Source organism: Myiozetetes cayanensis, unplaced genomic scaffold, assembly GCF_022539395.1.
Source record: "Myiozetetes cayanensis isolate MyiCay16 unplaced genomic scaffold, myiCay2020 scf17, whole genome shotgun sequence".
Taxonomy (NCBI): Eukaryota; Metazoa; Chordata; class Aves; order Passeriformes; family Tyrannidae; genus Myiozetetes; species Myiozetetes cayanensis.
This window is the reverse complement of record NW_026087378.1, coordinates 15,369,203-15,388,354: the sequence shown is the minus strand read 5'-3', so window position 1 is coordinate 15,388,354 and position 19,152 is coordinate 15,369,203. Positions and strand designations below refer to the sequence as shown.

General features: G+C 37.1%; 1 protein-coding gene across 3 annotated transcripts in view; it reads left to right on the top strand.

Annotated features, from left to right (window-relative positions):
• Positions 1 to 19,152, top strand: part of GABRB2 (gamma-aminobutyric acid type A receptor subunit beta2) — a 123,770-nt gene that overhangs the window by 3,486 nt on the left and 101,132 nt on the right. The window lies entirely within an intron of this gene.

Genomic DNA, 19,152 nt, shown 5'->3' with positions numbered 1-19,152 from the left:
GCGCCGGGGCTTGAACCAGCTCCGGGGCTTGAACCCGGCTCCGTGCCCATCAGGGTTCAGTTTTGCTTGTGCTATATTAAAAAAAAAAAAAAAAAAAAAAAGAAGGTGCTGTTTTGTCTTAGCAGGACACTTTCTATTAAAAACAAAAAAGAGGCTTTGATTTCTGTGTGTGTTCAAAACTTACCAAGTTTTTTTGTAGCCTGATGTTATTTTGGATGGTGATGACTGAGTTGATGATTTTACAGGTTTAATTTTCCCAGGATGTTTGTTTTTCTTATCTAAATACTTGGGACTGACTGTACTTGAATACTGAACCTGTTCCTAGTATAATAACTTGACACTTTCTGTGTTTCACTTTCATCACCTGGGACACTCACGAGGTATGGAGAAAATTGGAGAAATCTCCATACTTCAGAAGAAGCTGTTCTTGGCTTAGATTTCTAACACTGACTTTTCTTATTTGGAAATGTTTGTGGTCAAGTTTTGAAGTTTTTATCTTAATTTGTGTCTTACTTGGTCAAAGATACATAATTGGTCTAATACTCCTAGTGGACATATTAAAGAAGGCCAAAATAAAGACACTGACACATGGTAGCAACAAGGAACACAAAATAAATACTTTTGTGAAATGTTAGTGAATGGAAGTTTGTTTGAAGCAACATTTCCATTACTTTTTAAGAGATTTTAAGGAAACATTTCTAAATAGAAATGTGATTTTAGGCTTATTGCTGTAGTTGTAATCATACATTTAAAAATAATGTTTGGAAACATCAGTTAATATCCTTCTACTCCTGAAATATTTAATTTCTCAGTGTCATGTTTGGGTTCTCAGCCATGTTGCACTGAATGAATTGGCAAACATTTGTTCTCAAGCTGGATGCCTTATGTGATGTGCAGGAGTTTTTTTGTAACGTAAAATACAGCTCTTGGCCCAATTTGAGGATGACATTACAGGTGGTTTTACTGTACAGGAGACAGGGAGGTAGTGGTGACAGAGCTTGATACTGCTTTTCTTCAAGATACCAGGAAAACTGAGTAACTTTGCCTCATGCAACTTGGGAGATATTTTTAAGTGGCTAAAAGGGGCTTCCAAACTGTATCACTAAACTTGTAATCTAGTATTCTACCTTCGGGAGTTTGAAGTGCAGAGGAAAGAAAATTGCATTGTGTTTTAAACCATTGCTTTTCATTAAAAGCACCATGGGTAGGAGAGAGAGGGATGTACAGAGTTATTTCTTAGACAGTTATTTCTTATCCTCACATCCCTTCAGAACTGGAAGGTTCACAGGAAAAGATTGAAAAGGTACTTGGGAGCCTTTTCTTTGTTTCTTTAAATGATTCCTAGAAATTTGGTCTCGAATGAAAGGTGATAGCATATCAGAATACTGTGATCTGACACTTACAGACTAACTATAAAATGGAGTATTATTTTTAGTATTCTGTAGTCAGTTTATTGTCTTTCTATAATGAAATGTTTGACCTTTCTGAGAAAAGTCACTTCAGACTATCTACAGAACTTAGAGGAGGGCAGGGGGAAGTGTATTGACAATTTTGTCCTACTAATTTGCCTAAAACATTTAAGCTCTGAGTTTATTTTACTCTAAGAAGCCACCTATTTCTTAAAACCAGGCAATCATGTTACTTTTTTTTCACTGCAATTTTAGAAGAGATTCCGAATCAAGATGATAATCTACTTAATTATAAAATGTATTGTGTAACACTTGATTTTACAATGGTCTGTATAACATAACAAGTACTAACCTGAGTACTGCTGAACGAGTACTAATCTGGGAGACCTGACACTACTGAGCAGAGAGGCACACAAGCAAGCAACAAAATACATACGGATGTAAGGCCTTGGCTTTTTTCTCGCAAAGTCACCAGAATTATGGAGTAGAAACCAGGAGGAATACTATGGAATGTTGGCTTATGCAAAGCCTTCTGAAATAACGAGAGAAACAGAATCTTTTTGATTTATGAGCCTCTTTTTTTTGAGCATGGACTTGCTGTAGTAACTTTGTAGTTATGGCAAACACTATTGATTTTACATAAAGGCAGATCATTGCCTAGAGTAATGTACTAACATTAGTGGGATCAAACTTCTGCCTTGGGAGGAAGGCTAAATAATCGTAGTTATTAAGCTTGAGCTAATTTCTGTTAATTTTAGTGTTAACTTTAGAATTACATTTCTTGTTCAGTCTTGATATATTCCATCTTCCATATACATTTGTGCTGGCTGAAGTCTTGTCTCCAGTGTCATGAAGTAAATCCTAAAGTTTTCACTTTGTTGAACAGGAGAATTTAGAGTTGCTGTTATAGAAAGTAAATGTGCATTAAGGATGTTCAAGGATATTATTGTTGACTTTGAATTCATAGAGGTGATAAGTACTTTGCATCATAAAAAACTCAGTGAATCAGTCTTTACAGGTGCCTTACAAATATTTTTTGTGTGAAACAGAGCAGAAACTGTAAACTGTTTACTTTTACAGTCAGGAACTTGAACTAGTTTATATCTTAGTTTACAGAAATGTTTTCTAAATACTGGTACTTGTGAGCATAATTTGTTCCAGCTCTGGGGAATGCCCTGAAGGCACATGAGAAAAGGGAGAACTTCAGAAGTGTGTGATTGTCGACAAGTGTCTAATTGGACTAATTTCTTAGTATTTTGCAAAGAAAATTTAAATGAGGTAATGATTTTATGCAGTACAGTAATGATTATGATTAATTCCACTGATGTCTCTGGACCAGGCAAAATTGTTATGTCCTAGTTATAATACAGATCTTCTGAAAGTTTTCTTATTTAGGTAAAGAGCAAAGGTGGAGAGGTGTGAAAGCTACTAAGATGGTTCTCCTGGACTTATGAATTTGATGTTATGTAAGATTAGCTGTATTTCAGCGAGACTAATGCAGTGTTCTCCAGGTAGTTTCCAGGTGTTTCTTAACTGAACTTCGATTTTCTTCTGAACTTCCTTTTCCTCAATCCTAAACACTCATTGTCAGAATATTATCTTCAAGTAATAATAGCTCAATAGTAGCTTTTTTCTTTTTTCTTTTTTCTTTTTTTTTTTTTAGTAAACAATGATAACTGGGATGTCACATTTCACTTTTTCATCTCAGTTAATTTTTGGAGTAGACCTCTTGACAATATACAGCAATGAAGACTGTTCTCCATTCTAATTTTCTCCCCTTTATCCCTTATACCAACAGCTCCCTTGTAAACCTGTTTTAAAAAATTGGTGCAGGTTCATTAAGCAGTACAGAAATAGATTTCCTTCCCTAGACACCCCTGGAAATTCTGCATAATATGTTGTGCATTTGATCTATCTAGATAAGATATGAGGATTTCTATGGATAATGTTGGTCATGTGGTGGTTTTCAATGTCTTGGCTTATTCTCTATTAAATAGGTCAACATTTCCTTTTTTCTTTTTTTTTTTCTTTTTTCCATTTGTCTGTAGCTATTCTGGGATTCTAGTACAGGATGTCTTGAAAAGACTGAGAAATCCTCTGTATCTATAGGTTTGAGACAGGAAATACACAATTTTTGAGGTAATGGGTTGTATATTTAGCTAAATATAACTATTCATACCGTGGGTCGTTGGGGTCTGCAGAGAGGAATCTGAAGTGTTTATTCCAAGTATTTGCTTATTGGCTTTGGCACATGGCTCGGTGTGTGTGGAGTCAGACACCATAGATGGTTTGTCTTAGTGGAGCCATTAGGGTTGATTGAGTGCATAATCCCTCCATCAAATGGGACTTGGAGACACAGAGGAGCTGTTACCATCTATCAGGGAAAGGTTTACTACTTAGTGTATGCCAGGTTTTACACAGCAGAGCCTAATAACTTCAAAGCTGGAGAAAGAAAAGGTTTTTTTATGTTATATTTCACTTCTATATTTGAGATATGCCAAAGTTGCCCAAAGCAGTAAATCTAATACTCGTAGATCAGAGTATTCTCAGTCTAAAAATGTACAGGCCTGGCTGCAATTTCCTGGTAAAGGTCTGACTTTGAGTTGCTCTTGATAATGGAGACCCACTACTGGGTTTCTTAAAATCTCTTATGTTATCTTCAGGTGTTTTTAGTAGGGGACACTAACAAAGCTCAAAATTTAGATTATGAAAACAACAGGAGCTGTGTGGCTGCCTCTCAAGTGGCACCAGTTATCTTCATGTGTGAAAATGGAAGAGATGGCATGTGATATAAAAAGAAAGGTGGGGGGGGTGGTAAGTAGTAAGGAAATAGTGTGGAGCTGTTCCAAACCAGCAAACTCCAGGGAAAAGTCCTGATAGAGAAAATGAAGAAATCTGTAAAACAGGAAAGTGTCCTGTATACACTGGTGCAGAAAGAGGTGAGGAAAATGGTTTCTGTCAGCAGTATCTTCTTGGGTTAATCTATTCTAGTGGTATATGTTGCTGCACATGATCTATAGAGAGAACAGGACTGAAAATTATTAGTATTAGCACTATTGAGAAGGTGCTACTTCCCTAATCCTAAATACTGCCTGTTGCTAGAGACTGTTGGGTTTACTATTTTCACTGTGTCAGAAATACATATCCTACTTCACACAAAATTACATTTCTCAGCATAGTTTGAATTTGGCTCTTGCCAAATCGTTGTGGTTGTACACTACTGACTCATACTGAAGTGTTTAGAGAGACTTCTGTGAATGCAGAGCAGGTGATGTGTGTCTTGGAAGTGAGAACTTGTTTTTACTGAAAGCTCCATTTCACCTTTTCCTTCAGTTGCTGTCTGGGATAACATCACAAGGCCTTTATTTTTGAACTGGAGTAAATTCCATTAGTATGGTTTTCCACTTCTTGTTACTACATGTCTGTAATTCAGGCATTTTCCTTTCTTAGCTTAAATGTATGTCAAAATAAATAAGAGCTTCTACATTCAAGTAAAGAATTCATTCTTGAGGACAAAAGTGAGTCTTCCTATTGGTACTCTACTTAAGAATTGAAGTTTTCATGCTGGTTCTGCTAGATATATGTAGCCACAGTAGGCAGTGATTTATCTAGAACATATATATGCAGGAATATAGTGAGTTTGTAACTACTTTTATAAGCTAGTTCAGAAGTAATAAATCATTATGTATGTTTATATATACTATGTATATTTATATATACTATGTGTATCTGTTATATCTCGAAGAATGACATAGTTCTTGCTTCTTTTTAAGGTCAGTATAAATGGTTTGTTAATTGCAGTGCACTTTCAGTTGCTACAGTGTTGCAAAACTGTAATCAATAGGAAATCTTAAGGTCGGTGATGGTGATTTTTGGAAGTGATCACTTGATTGGCAGAGCAGGGGACGGTTGTTAGTAATTCAGAGAGGTTGCTTTGGAGCTGATTTGTACAACTGAATAATTTGTGCCCTTTTTTACGAAGGCCTTATTCTATAAATATTGAAGTATTTTGGCTCCTGCCACAGAAGAAAAGATAAATTTATCTTTATGGGCAGTGTCTTAGTGCTAATGGCTGGGAATGAACATGAAAGTGTGGTTTGTTAGTTCCTGCTGTAGGCTGCTTTATTTCATAACTTCTCTATTCAAAATCACATAAAATCTTTATAGATGAGCTGTATTAATAGAATAAAAGATTTTTATTTTGTGCTCTACAAACTTGTTACAAATTTAAGCTGTTCCAGTGGTTATATCTGTGCTCCTTAGTGACTCTGAAGTCTGCCAGTGCATCATGCCTATATCCTTATTATTCCTCCTTCCCTTTTTCATCCTCACACATCATGCAGCTCTCTGCAAGGTTTATAGTAGAACCTTTGGTATTCAATCATGTTGAAGTACAGTGTTGTATAGTAATAGTTCTTTTTTTTTTCTAGAATAATCCAGATTCCTGGTAGGCTTTTAGTGGTTTATGCTGTAGGTCTGTGCTAGCGCTCATATCAATTAGGTTAGCAAGATTCAGTCCCTTCATTTCAAAGGAGGGTGATCATCCACAAGGTAATTTTTGTAATGCCTCTTTTAAGCAATGGAAGAAAGCATCTGGTTTCTCTTTTGAGTTAACTTTAGAAATAGTCAAATATCTGGAGTTATTTGCTCCTATGAGTGGATGCAGTCTGTAATTTAAAAATATTGTGCACAGTTATATGTGCATAATTACATATAAATTGTAGGCATTGACAGAAGTTGTCAATTGTGGGTGGACAAAAAGAAAACCAGGAGAGAATCAGCCTTTGTAGTTTATATGAATGACTCTAACTGTGCTTCTCCAGGGATTCCACCCCACTCCCATTCCCTGGCAGTGATGCCATATACAATGGATGGATGACAGCTGGGACAGCACAAGCCTTGGAGGAACAGTGACATAGGGGACATATTTAGTTAGTCTTGGTTTCTGAAGACCAGGCTGTGAAGTAGCAGAAACCTGACTTCGTAGGTTTTCCCCACAAAGATCTTTGTGTGCAAATTTTCTGACTAATTATTTTTGACTTAGTTAACCAACTAGATCCTCCCAGTTAGCTCCAGGAGTTAGATCATCCCAGACTTGGAATCGCACCAACTGCACATGACATTTTTGTAAGAGTTTTGCAAGTAAGTATGCAATTACTTCCCAGTCAAAACTAAAATTTCTGTTCTAATTCAGAAGACATTTGACAATCAGGACCATGTATGCAACAGAATATAGACTTTGTAGATCATATTTATGTATGATAATGTAGGTTATCACAGGCCAGATAAAGTATTTAAAGTGCAAACTTTTCCTTGTCCTCAGACTTAAAGAATAAGGGGTCTCTGCAATTTCTGTCTATCTTGAGCTTCTCTTTGCATAGCTTCATCAGAGCTAAAGCCTATTAATTTTTATTCTGTAAATACTGACAGAAGGATTCATTTGTTAGTTTTCAAGTAATAAGGGTTTAACTATGTGGGAAAAAAGCAATACTTCTGAGAGATGTATTTTGTATTTCAAGTATGTGCTGTTATAGTAGATATGGCACTTCTGAGTATTTCCGCTGATTTTCCTGTAGATAAACCACTGATTCTTTGTGACTGTGCCAAAAGACAAACTGAGTTTTATAAATTTTGAACAAGTAGAAGAAGAAATTTACAGGCAATTTTTCCTTGGACAGGAGCAGTATATTGAATTCCCTAATGAATGCATTATTCAAAAAATTCAGCTATTTGACATGGAAAGTCCTTGTTCCAGTGCCTGCTCTCTGGACTGTATCTTCTTTCTTTTCTTCTTTAATGAATAGGCATTTCTATTAACCAAGCAACTCAGTGACAAGGGGTTAACCCCCCGAATTTTCCTTTACAATGGAGTGCCCTGGTGCTCTTGAATGTCTCCATCCCGTGGTGATGAGATTTGCATCCTCTGCTGCAGAGCAGCCCTGGGGAGGGGTACCTCTATCTCTGTAGAGTTTTAGCCTGTGGTGGTTGTGAGTGGGGGTTTGGACTGCAGAGGAACAGGGGCCTTGCAGGTCAGGAATGAATCTCTGAAAGGCTGCCAACACATCCTTCACCTTCTCTGTCACTGGAAATGGTTCTGAATCACAGCTTTGCCTTGCTGTTGTGTCAGGCATGACCTTAAACACAGCAGCTCTGTCTACCTTTGCATGAGGTTTAAATATTGTCTGAATGGTCTTAAGTAGGAACAAAACGCCTGCTCCCATGGAACAGCTCCTTCCTGGAGAGATGTGCAGTAAGGATCTTTGTGAATTGGGAAACTCAATGGTGGAAACTTGTGAATGCAGTCTTTTCCAGAGATTAGTTGTAATAATTTCCTTGAAAAGTTGGTTTAGATCGACACAGGGCAAAAGGCCCTAATGTGCAAAATACTCTGGTTTTTTTTTTTTAAAGATATAACCCTTGGAGAAAAATTGGTAGAAGAATTAGGTAAAGGTCATAATAAACCCATTTGAGGCGAGCAGAAGGTCCTTCTGAAATGGTTGTGGAACTTCCTATATATTTGGGATGTCTGAGAACTGTGACTCATGATTTAGAATTTTTGAAGTGTTTCTTTTTCAACTTTCTTGCATTGTGTGTGACTGTGAAGTAGCTAGAAGTTTCTATTGCCTTCAAGGAACCGAAGGCATCTATTTCTCACTGAGAGCTACCAATTAAAACATGACAATTAAGTGTCTGGATAAGATACTGAGGTCTTTTTAAAAACTATTCACTGCCATGGATGCAGAGGCCTAATTTCTATTGTAGATTAATTTTTTTTTCATGGAAGTTTGAATTGTGTTTTAATACTTGGAACAGAGATTCTTTCTGCTTGACTGAGTAAAATTAGTGCTTAGACATTTTTATTCTCCATATAGACCTTTAAAAAGGTATATTTAAAAAAATATCAATTCCTTCTGGTCTGTAAAGGTGAAAATGAGTTGTCATTTGCATAATAGTTATTACCCAATAGTCCAAAAGTCTTCTGGTCCATTGTATAATCCATATTTGTTTCTTTGGTAAGTGTATTTTTGAGTTAATAGATCCTGCACCTCCAAAGGACTTGTAGAACATTGTGGGTTTTTCTCTCAGGGACTTCTTGCCCAGCAGACTCTGCTGCTCCATCAGGGCTGTCAGAGTAACTGTGTTAATCCATGTTTGACAGGATGTGCACCGAAGGCGTCATAAAATTTAAGTGAAAAAAATAAAAAAATTGGAGGTCCAGTAGACTGAGTTTATAAATGAAATAATTTAGGATTGTAACTATTTCATTTTTCCTTATTATGAAATGATTTTTTTAGATAATATACTAGGAAGAAGGAAATAGGATCAAACAGTTATGCACATCATTTACAAATGAAAAGAAGCATTTTACAGCTAATTACATCATTGTTTCTCTAATCATGTAAGTCCAGAAATGACCACAGAAGCCTTTTAATCAGCCTGAAATCTTCCTGAAATTGATGTGACTGTTCAGTCTGTTTCACTGTCCCGTTGCTGTGTTTCACTGACATTTGACCATAGGAGATGCTCTAGGAAGTCCCTCCAAGATAGAATTGACAATGTCGTGTTCATATCTTGCTGCATGTGCTACCTTAGGCTGCTCAAGAGAAAATGCTTAACAACCTCAGAAGATAAGAAAATGAGGCAAAATTACTTTCTTTTTTCAGTCTTGAAAGAAGCCTTTTCAAAGGTTTGGGAAGGTTTACTGAGTTAATCCGAGACCTTTCGTATCAAGTTTCAGCTAAAAATGTATTGTTATAGCTGACATGTAAGTCCCTACAAATAGATTTGTAATGGAAATGCCAGGAGACCCCTAACTATAATCATTCTTGTTAGTGTAAATGCCTGCAAATGAATACAGTTTTCAATAATCTACTATTATGTGACACAAGTGACCACTTACAGAGAAACCCATAATAATTCTGGTTAACTGGCTGCCTTCAAAATGTAGTTAAAAGTACCCACCTCTGTGCACAGGCTTTGCAGAACGCTTTTGTGCGCTCAGGTCCCATGTGAGCCTTGTTGTCAAGTCTGAAAATGTGTAAATGTGATGCTGATTTTTCCACCGAGGCTATTTCTGCAGTTTTCACAAGATTTGTGGGGTGCTTAACTGACTTGGAATGCAGTGCAAGATGACTCCTGGGAACAGGACAGGGCAGTAGCCTCCAAAATTGTTGCTGTTCAGTAGGTGCTATTTGGAAGTGAATGGGTGTTCCTGGTGGTTTTAATTGGCCAGAAAGCTATAGGACCTTGCTGGCAGTTTTGATTTAGGGATTTTTAAAAGCCAATTAGTCCAATCATATGCAAGTATACATTTTACTCTCAGTCTTGAGTTTGTGCCATAACCTCAGCAAATGCATTGCTGAGGCAGCACTGGGAGGTTCATGTGGTTCCTACTAGGGCCAGACTTTGCCTGATTTTAAATGGAATAAAGCACTTTGCATCAAAATCTTTCTGGCATCTTTTTCTTTCAGTTAAATGAAAAAAGTAACTCTTTTTTTGATCATAAAATCATCCTGGGCAAGGTAGATTGTAATGCATAGTCTTAAGCGTAGAATTAAATTTTGATTAACTGTTTAAATGCATTGAGTTTTTGAAAACACAAAAATGTATGAACTTTTGATATGGCATTTTAGGGACAGTTGTCTATGCCCCAGTTATATGCTGGCTGAATGACAGTTTCATGTAAACATGAAGGCAGCAATTATTTAGTAAAGATTAGGAATAAGACATTTCAATCAGAATTTCTTCTCTTGGATATGTAAAGGTTTTGATTTAATCCATTTTATGTGGAAATAATTGGTTTTGTTAAGGAAGTATATTTTGTATTTTGTGTAACTTAAATTACCTCTTGAGATAAACTTTTTGAAAACAAAGAATGTGAAAATGTGTTTTCTCAAGTAATTCGTATAAGCTGAAATGCATTAATGGACTTCTTTGTATTGAATATCAGCTGAAGTGCAAACCTTTCCTGGACACAGCTGATCTGTTTCCCCACTGTTTGATCTTGTTCTTGCTGTTTGTTGTTCCTTATTTCTGCCCTGGCCTGGCCCTGCAGAGCCTGTGTCTCTCTTCCCCTCGTGTGTGTAACAGACCCCACTCATTCAGCTCCCCGGCTCTCTTATTTCATTCTGACTGACGCAGTGGAATGGTTGGGCATCAATGGTTCAGCGAGTTCGAGCACCTTTGCAACCAAAACCAGTGAAGGGGAATTTGTGGTGTGTGTCTGACATCAGCCCCAGGCCAGCTGGCCCTGGATCATGGCACTGGCACAGCAGGAACAACACCCAAGAGAGAAACAGGAGTCCTGGGTGTTGTGTCCTGACACCTTCCTGTGTGGAGGACACCCCCCATGAGACAGGAGCACCTGTTACAAGTTAAGGCTGTGGGTGTTCTGCTGCTCTTTGTCCTTTTGACCACCCTGGCTTGGCTCTGCAAACCTGGATAGAGGATGGAGGTGCCTGGGGGGGCTTTTCCCTTGTAGCCAGTGGTGCTACCATAAGCAGGATTATGTCTGGAGTTGGAAGTAGCAGAACAAACAACCATCAAGACAGAAAATTTGTTTTCCGGCAAATATTCAGAATGATAAAGAACCTTAGGAGAAAAAGCTAAAATGTGATATATAGGCAAAATTGTTTCTATGCAAAATATTTTTTCTAAAATTCCCGTGAGGGATCCGCTGTTCTCTGAACATCCAAGAAGTTCCTTGCGCTTCTGAACAGCTTCCCACACATTCTCACCCACTCTGCTTTGCTGTGTCATCTTAGTGTCATTTTTAAATACTAACAAAAGCATTTTGTTTATAATGCAGAAAGAAAAATCTTGAGAGGGGAAAGAATGCCTTTTGTATATTATTTTAGCACATCAAAGCTGACTCATGAGTAGCAAATATGAAGTAATTAATGTATTTAAAATTCACAATTCTCAAGTTACAAATTTAAGAAGTACTTTAGTTAGAATAATCATACTGTGTACACTTTTGAATATATGATTGTTATCGTGGGCTTCCAAGACACTACTTACATATTTTGAAGTGCTGTGCAACAATGGTGCTGTTCCCTGTATTGTCTCTGTACACCTCTGACACAGGTTTTGCACAAATGGCTACATTATCAATGAGACTCCAATTTCATGGTTGCAAACCTTAAAAGGTAGCAAATGTGGTTTGTTACTGACTTTAAAAGATTTTTCTTCAGCATCTAAGTTACAAGAATTAACTATAACAAATATTTTAGTTATTGACTGCTAATTGACAGTTGGAATTGGCATAGATCTTTATTCATGAAGGTAAGAACAGTTGCCATATTGCTTCTGTCTCAAACGAAGTCTTCACCAGCAGAAAAGAATTGCTACATTGGGCTGTTTGCCCTCATGTTTTCTAAATATAAATCAACAGCAGTCTGGTTCCTGAAGCCATCTGCATTAACATGGCTGGAGAAAATAAAATATCTTATTAGTCACTTATTTTTTTAAGTGAGCATAACTTGGCAAAAAATGAAAGTAATTTCATAAGGAAATATTCTTCTAAGGAAAGTTACCAGTGTGCTACAGCAAAGAGATTTTTGTAATAGTAGTGATCGTGTTTGTCTCCTGTTTGTAGCACCCAACTGTAGAAGCACCTCCAAAATGTATTTTTAAGACCTGGTTTTGAGAAAGTAGCAATTACTTCCTCAGTTTTCAGCCTAAAGCACTGGCTACTAGGAAAAGGGTAATGATTTGTCTAAAGGTAACCCAGAGTAGCAGAAGGGAGGAGGTTTAAAATGTTCAAGTGGAACTCAGGTAAGCCAATTGTTCCAGCATACCAACATTATCAGTTTTCCATAATCACTGCTTTCATGAAAATAGTCTTTTAACTGGACACAGGCAAAGTAAATTTAACAGTATTTTGACTTGTAATGATAAACCATAATCAACCTTTTCTCATTGTTCAGACCTGCAAAGGTATTCACAGAAGGGCAGGCGTTTGAAAGGAACATTGTTTTGGTTACCATCACTAAGATTTTACAGATGTGCTATTCAGTATTCCTCTCTTCTGCTGAAAAGGTTATACTGTTGTCTGGTTTTGCAAACCCAAACTGTGGGCTGCCATTCTCCCAGGAATTTGTCTGCCTGACAGTGACATGAAAAATCCTCAGTATGATCTTTGCCTGGTGTTCCATGATTGTTGTTGTTACTGTGCATTCCTTTATTTCTGTGTGATTTTTTTTTTCTGTTTGATTTTCTGGTCCATCTTATCTATACTGTTTCTTTTCTGAATTGAGGTGTGGCAGGTGCGTTCACATGATTCATGGTTAAACACTGGGAGGAAGTTCTGGGTTTGTTTTGCTTTTGGTGTTTTTAAAATTTTTATGGGGTTTTGTTTGGGTTTTTTAGGTTGTTTGTTTTGGTTTGGGCTTTTTTTTGTTACAGGTTGTTGGTTTTGTATTTTTTTTAACCCAAATATTTTTCTGTAGGTAATGATAGTGTTTATAATGGTGGGAAACATTTCCTTATGAACATGTGTGTTCTTTATAGTCAATAATGCTGCAGTAGAGGCAGTTTGACTTACAAAATCCGTTCCTCTTTAGGCTTCTGCTGGCACTTTGCACATTTCTCTGGGGGCTGTTCAGTCTCACTGCACCCGTTTTTCATTAAAACTTATTTTCATTGAGATATCAATTTGACAGCTATAACAGTCTTCAGATAGAATATAAGACCTAATGAAGAAATATAAAGCTTTGTGTGTTTATCCGTAAAATTTTATTTGATTATTTTAAAAGATTTGAAATAGCTTCTGCAGTGACTGCATTTAAAACCATCACTGACTAGTTCTGTCCATAAAGGGATGGTTGAGCTAGAACTTTTGTGTATCTGGAAGTAATCACTCTAAAACATCACTGAGTGGCAGCTGCAGGTGCATGCTGCCGTTTCCATTTCTGACCCTTCTAATGCACACATTTCTGTCTATTCTATGGAGATAAAGTTTTTATCAACCAGATACTGTATATTATGCAATCGCTTTTCCTCTTGCATCTTCATAAACTTTCCTCTAGAAGAATGCCAGTGTGTGGCCTAGAGAAGGAAATATGGTTAGAATACAGCATGCAGTCATCTGGGGTGGCAAAATAATCTGTGATTTTTGTGTGTTGGAGCATCTGGGAGTTATGGGATTCCTCTCAGTTCTGCAAAAAAACCCTCTCATTGGGTTATAGAAGCTGAGCCCAAGTTCCCTTTAGCCGCGTTCCTGCTTCCCATCCTGTGGAGTCTTCAAAGGCAAATTAAACGGGTGGTCTAGTTAGCATTAAATGTCCAATGATGATCTTCTGTCCTGTCTCACAGGGGGAATCAGTAACGTAATTCATGTTTTGTTAACGAAAAAGTGGCAATAACTGAAGTGAGAGGCTACTGAGCATTCCCTGTCAGTGCTCACAGGAGAAGGGACGTACTAAGTACTACCAATACAGAACTGTTTGGTAGCAATTTCTCCAGGTACTCTTAGCCCAGTTTTCTAACACCTTGTTTTAATTTTTCCCTAACACTTTCCAAACCTCTGTTGCTGAATGGAAACAGTGGGGGAAAAAAATAGGATAAGAGCATTATGAAAGAACATGAAAAACACTTCTGTATTTCTGTGACTGCCCAATGCTTTGAGAATGTTAATGGAGTACCCATTCATGCTGCCTGTAAGAAAGCAAATCCAGCATCAGGGAATGTGAGAACATCTGGAGTGCAAGCCAAGTATGTAGGTCAGCAAATGACAGTTAAGTTATTGCTTAAAAATGGTACGAGTTAAGGATAGTGGCTAAGCCTTAGTTCTGCAGGATTATCTTAAAGTCATACTTTTTTGTTGTTGTTCAGTGATTTCATTTCTCTTTCAAGTTACTGGGAGAACATAATTTTTAGCTTCAGCATCTTCCCACGTGCTATTATCCTATGGCCAAGGTAATTTTATTGATCTTATTATTAATGTGGATCAGAAAGTATGATCACAACCAGCTTTGTCTCAGGGGAGCAACATGTCTGGAGAGCCACTTGCAATAAAGGATAATGTACCTTTGATGTCTGAGAGTTATTTCTCGAAGAGAGTTTGTATTTACATTTCCGTAAAGCTCTAGATACATTTAAATCCTGCAGCGTAGACTTTTTCTCTAGTGCAGTCTGGAGTTGATCTCATGCTAATAGAGGGCAAGTCAGAGGGACCTGGAAGGCACATATGTGTCTGATGGGAGTCCTTTGTTCTATGTGTGAGTGTATCAGGTTGTATGAAAAATGGTGTTCTGTTGTGCACTTAATTGCATGTGCTCCTGTCAGTGAGTTTGCATTTGAGTTCAGGTGCTCTCTGTTTACAAGGAAGTCATTTGGCCAGTGCTGAAAACTGCAAAATTACATTGAGGAAGTTGGTTTAAAAAGTGATTTGAATGGAGAAATGGAACCTATTTTATAAGGTACAGATGGGTATTTAACTGAGGACCTAACAGGAGAGAGGGAGGCAGGTGGTGTTTGAGGCGTCATCCAGAGCTGGTGACTGTGTTGGGTGCAGAAAGGCAGCTGTGAGGGGAAAGTGTGACATTTCTGGGTTTTGGGGTCAAAGTCTGTGTGAAGATGCAGTTGCATGGTGTAATACTCAACTGAGATTTTTGAGGCATAGACCATTCTTTCGTTACGTGTTTTGCCAATTCCAGCTCTGTTGGGGCTTTAATTTGCTGGGAGAGCTTTTGAGTGCTAAGCATAGGCAAGAACATTTGGGCTGTTACTGCTGTCAGACTGAGAATCTGAGTGGACTTTGGGAAAAGGCATAACCGTATAACTGTATGAATGAAGCAGTTAATTAGAGGCAGATTTATTTTCAGAGCTATTATGTATCCAAATTTAACTGTAATACTGAGTTATTTAAATTGACCCTGAAACATTTAGGTGCAGTCATTAGTAAAAGCAGCAGGGATGCAAAGAGGCATTACATTACTGGAAGGTTGGAGGTGATGAATGCAAGTCACCTTGCTGTAAAATTCGCAGTGACTATATGGAAATGAGTGGACCTGTACAGCGAGCCACTTCAGCAGGTATGAAACAAAAGAGAGCTTTAACAAGAAAAAAAGAAGATATGTAATGGAGTCTTTTGGTAAAGGCATGAAAAATTATTATGGAGGAAGAGATTAGTAAGAGCAATTTTTCCAGGGTGCCTGAAGTAGATGAAAAAAACAACTATGTCACAGTAATTTTTTGGGTGGTTTGTTTGCCTTTTTTTCCCTGCTTTTTTCTTCCTGCTTTTTTTTTCCTGCTTTTTTTTTCCTGCTTTTTTTTTCCTGCTTTTTTTTTCCTGCTTTTTTTTTCCTGCTTTTTTTTTCCTGCTTTTTTTTTCCTGCTTTTTTTTTCCTGCTTTTTTTTTCTGCTTTTTTTTTCCTGCTTTTTTTTCCTGCTTTTTTCTTCCTGCTTTTTTTTCCTGCCTTTTTTTTTCCTGCTTTTTTTTTCCTGCTTTTTTTTCCTGCTTTTTTTTTTCCTGCCTTTTTTTTTCCTGCTTTTTTTTCCTGCTTTTTTTCCCTACTTTTTTTCCTGCCTTTTTTTTTTTTTTTCCTTTGCATGTGTGGAAGTAATTTTATTTCGCCAAGCCTGAAGCTAGGTAGTTTGGCAGTGTTAGCTCTGGTCTGTCCCTATTTGCTGAGAAAGAGATGCATTTGGGTAACTAATTAAATTGTTCTCAATGTAGTATTTTTTCTTCTCTCATGTCAAATGTTTGGTGGACAAAGTTGATACTTGTCTGGAGGAACATTTAGATTACAAATTTTAGAGGAATCAGTATGCTTCTTCCATGCTTTCAGAGGTATTAAAATGCATTGAATAGCAGTAGTTACAAATACAAAGCCTCAGGTAAAAGCAAACCAATTTTTCACCTCAGTAGCAATAAAGATGTTTTTCCCTCCCTTCTGCATCGCCCTCTCTTCCTCACTCATTCCACAAGGTGAGAATCTCGTAATTGCTTTTACCTGCATCCTTGAGAATGGTCTAGAAAATAACTGCAGTTGGGAAAATCTGTTCCATTCAGAGTTTGTTTTTTTTTGTTTTTTAGGCAGAGTAGCTTATGTAAAAATGCCATGAGATGGCTTAATGGGAGATCTTGCTTATAGGGCAGGAAAAGATTCAGGAAGACAAATGTCTTGTCAAGCCAAAGCAGCACCCATTTGCCACACAAGAGTGGTCAAGACAGGGAAGTTTGGACTTCAAAAGCTACTTGAGCACCATTTTGGAAGGGTTTGGGTTTAGGTTTTTTGGTGTGTTTTGGTTTTCAGTTGTTCATATGGTGGGCACTTTGACCATTTCTGAGTGCAGTTGCAGTTATGTTAACCAGAGTAAAAATTAGGTGACTGGCGAGTCTTTCAGCTTCAAGGCTTTGTGTGAGCATCTGGTTTTGGAAAGAACAAAAACATGTAATTCAGAGATTTGCGTCTTCCTGCAAGGCTTCCATTAGAAGGAGACATTAACTGAAAGACTAGATTTTTTGACTACTGTTTTCCTGTAAATACTTGGAGAGCACACTTGTCTCAGAATTTGGTTTGGTTTTTGCTTTGCTCTAGAGATAGTTGTCTTTCAAAACAGGATTTAAAGATGTTACAGAAATCATTCACGTTTTATGAATTACTAGGAATACAAGAGAGCACTTCTCTACTCACCTGCACAGATTCTCAATTATCATGTATATGCTGTATATTAATTTCACACCTAATTTGAAGCAGAAAGAATCTGAACAGTTTTATGCACTCTGAAAAACACATCTGTATCAAGAGGGAATGATGAGAACAAAGGAGGGAAATGTCTTTGGTTTTAAGAGCAATTTTAGCTGAGGGAAGACATTTGGGTTGGTGCTATTTCAACATCTCTCTGTTAAGGGTCTCTTCCGGTTCATTATCCTGCTCAATTTTACACTTGTAAATTCATTGGCATTGAGTTTAAGATTAAATGAACCAAATGTGGTCACCAATGTCTTTTCATATGTCCTTTTCTGACTTTTTTCCCTTTGGTATGTAATAATGTACAGGTTTATATATTTGGAGTTTTTGATAATCTGTCATTAATATATATTTCCATGTTTTTAAATTAAACACTTGACATTGTCTCTGCACCTTTCTTTCCTACTGCACACTACTAATATGATGAGATTTCTTTCTGTAGTATAGCAGAAGTATCACTTCAAACATTTCTGCAGCAATGACAGGTTTTAAGTTTGTCTTTTTATAAGTGCTTTGGCCCTTCTAAGAGGTGGAAAAATTCAAAAAAGGTGTTGTGTTCCATTTTTAGGAAAATCAGCTGGTTCTGTTCTCATCAATGCTCTCTTCTCATCAAGAGAGATACGAGTAAGAAAATAATTTTAGTAAGCTTTGCCTTAATTGTAGTCATTCAAGTAGTAACATTGTTATGGGTCTCTGAGAGTGATTTTCTTTCACTCTCTCAATATTATTCATGTATTTCACGTTAGCAAAAGTTTCCGTCTGGTTTGGTGTTATATGCACAATGATTTTTTTAAAAGAGAGACTGACCTGAAAGGAAAAGTTGTATTTTATGGATTGATTATGACCTGAGCCATCTGAGATAGTTTGGTGAGAACCCCAGGTGGATGCTCTGTGCACTTATTTAGCATCTATTAAGCTCTGACACTGTAATGCTGTATTTATCTGAAGATAATCAGGTCAGCCTTTTATAAGGCAGTAAAAATTACTAGGAAAAATTGTACATAACATTCTGGAAACAAAAAAGGTATATAGACAATGGTTTTGCAGTTAAAAAGAGATGTTACCAGCTGTTTTATAGATTGGTCGCTTTATAGATTGGGCTTTAATGTGAGATAATTAACTTTGCCTTGCAGAAGGTAAATTATGCTTTGGGTGCTACTAATGAAAAACCCTTTAGGGAAACACAGAATGACCTGGAGGGTCCATTTTTAAGTCTGTCTGGTGCTGTTTATTTTCGCTACCACAGTACCTTATGCCACAGGGAGTATAAGGAAGGAAATAACAATCCTTTACTGAAACATGCAAAACCCAAACATGCAGCACATGCAATTTGAGTTTACCTCCAGAGCATTAGTGGGATCGTAGTGTCCACTGAGATAAATTTTAAGTATCTACAGATTTCTGGTCAAATTCTAGTAAATTTGGGCATGTCCAGGTCTTCTAATAATATACTTAGACACTTCCCTCAGCAGGAAAATACAGCTGAACTTACAGAATGTCTTAACAGCTTTGTTCCTGATTACAAAAGAAGTTTGTAGAAGGCAGAGGAACTTATCTGAGGTTTAATGCCCAGATCACTAGACCATCAAACCTTCCTAGATGAAGGGAGACTGCATAAAGAGAGGGGGGGATAAAAATGTCCTGGGCCTGGCCTGCTCTCCCAGATTAAAAAGTAAAAAAAAAATTAGAAATGATCAAGGCCATATGTTTTGGAGGTCCTTGAGAGGACCATTTTAAGCTTTTATGTCACGTTGGCTTTACATTCATTTCCATGTCTGAACTGGGTGGGTGCAGATGACATAAGTTACCTGTAAATTACTGATTTATATTTGATTACTTTACTTGATAGATCCAGTGCTTTCACTTATTGTGTTAGCTCTCTGGGAAATTACTCATAATTCAGCTATAAATTGAAGGGAAAAAATAATGCAATGAATAGAATTCTGTGAGATAAATTAGAGCTTGAAGTTTCTGAAAGGAGCAATGTAAGCTGTACAGTAGCATCTAATTTTAAACATTTCAGCAGTTAATTAGAAGTAGCTGGA